Below are 1,951 nucleotides of genomic sequence, written 5' to 3'. Positions count from 1 at the left end.
GACATAGAGTGTTCTGCCTATGTTTTCCTCTAAGAGTTTTATAATTTCTGATCTTACAGTCATATCTCTAATCCATTTTGAGTTTATTTGTGTGTGTGGTGTAGGAGGTGTTCTAATCTCTTTCTTTTACATGTAGTTGACCAGTTTTCTGAGGACCTCTTGTTGAAGAGACAGTCTTTTTTCCACTGTATATTTTTGCATCCTTTGTCAAAGATAAGGTGCCCATAGATGTGTGGGTTATCACTGAGCTTTCTGTCTTGTTCCATTGGTCTACATTTCTGCTTTTCAGCTAGTACCATACTGTCTTGATGACTGTAGCTTTGTAGTATAGTCTGAAGTCAGGAAAGTTAATTCCTCCAGTTCTATTTTTCTTTGTCAAGGTTGCTTTTGATATTGGGATCTTTTGCATTTCCATACAAATTGTGAAATTTTTTGTTCTAGTTTTATGAAAAGTATCATTGGTAGTTTGATAGGAATTACATTGAATCTATAGATTGCCTTGGGTTTTATAGTCATTTTCACAATATTGATTCTTGCAATCTAAGAACATGGTTTATATATCCATCTGTTTGTGTCATCTTTGATTTCTTTCATCAATGTTTTAAGATTTTCTGCATAAAGTTCTCTTTCTTTAGGTAGGTTTATTCCCATGCATTTCGTTCTCTTTGTTGCAATGGTGAATGGGATTATTTCTTTAATTTCTATTTATCATGTTTCCTTGTTAGTGTATAGGAATGAAGGGACTTTTGTGTGTTAATTTTATATCATGCAACTTTATTTTATTCATAATTAGCTCTAATAATTTTCTGCTGGCATCTTTGGGCCTTTCTATATATGTCATCTTCAAAAAGTGCGAGTTTTATTTCTTCTTTTCCCATCTGGATTCCTTTTATTTCTTTTAGTTCTTTGATTGCTGTGACAAAGAATTCCAAAACTATGTTGTACAATAGTTGTGAGAATGGGCCTGGTCATCTTGTTCCTGATCTTAGTGCAAATGCTTTCACCTATTCACCACTGAGATTAATGTTTGCTGCAGGTTTTTCATATATGGTGTTTATTAAGCCTATTTTCTAGAGAGTTCTTTATCATAAATGAATGTTGAATTTTGTCAAAAGCTTTCTCTGCATCTATTGAGATAATCATATGTTTTTTAAATCTTTCAATTGGTTAATATGATGTAACATATTGATTGATTTGCATCTGTTGAAGAATCCTTGCATCCATGGGACAAAGCCCACTTGATCATGATGTATGATTCTTTTAATGTGTTGTTAGATTCCGTTTGCTGGAAATTTGTTGAGAGTTTTACATCTATGTTTTTCAATGATATTGGCCTGTAGTTTTCTTTTTTGTGTGTGGCATTTTTATCTGTTTTTGGTATCAGGTTGATGGTGGCTTAGTAGAGTGTGTTCTGGAATTTTTCTTTCTCTGCAATTTTCTGGAAGAGTTTGAGAATTTCAGTGTTAGCTCTTCTGTAAACATTTCATAGGATTCACCTGAGATGCTATCAGGCCCTGGGGTTTTGTTTGTTGGAAAAATTTTGATCATAGTTTCGATTTTTGTGCTTCTGATTTGTGTGTTCATATTTTGTATTTCTTCCTGGTTCAGCTTTGGAAGGTTATACTTTTCTAAAAAAATCTTTCCATTTCTTCCAGATTGTCCTTTTATTGGAATACAGTTGCTCATAGTATTCTGTTATGATCCTTAGTATTTCCGTGTTATCTGTTTTAACTTCTCCTTTTCATTTCTAATTTTATTGATTTGAGTCTTCTCTCTTTTTTTCCTTGATGAGTCTAGTTAATGATTTGTGAATTTTATCTTGTCAAAGAATCAGGTTTCGGTTTTATGGATCTTGGCTGTTGTCTTCTTTATATCTTTTTCATTTATTTCTGCTCTAATTTTTTGATGTCTTTCCTTCTACTAACTTTTGGGGGTTTTGTTCTTTTTTTAG

The 1,951-nt window shown here is 32.5% G+C and overlaps 1 protein-coding gene across 1 annotated transcript in view; it reads left to right on the top strand.

The window, feature by feature from the left end:
• LOC104999974 (dedicator of cytokinesis protein 11-like) overlaps window positions 1–1,951 on the top strand; it is a 15,115-nt gene that overhangs the window by 11,414 nt on the left and 1,750 nt on the right. The gene's annotated exons all lie outside the window — the stretch shown is intronic.

Source organism: Bison bison, unplaced genomic scaffold (assembly GCF_000754665.1).
Source record: "Bison bison bison isolate TAMUID 2011002044 unplaced genomic scaffold, Bison_UMD1.0 scf7180017864367, whole genome shotgun sequence".
Lineage (NCBI taxonomy): Eukaryota > Metazoa > Chordata > Mammalia > Artiodactyla > Bovidae > Bison > Bison bison.
Note: the sequence above shows the minus strand (reverse complement) of the source record. Positions and strands in the feature narration are given on the sequence as shown.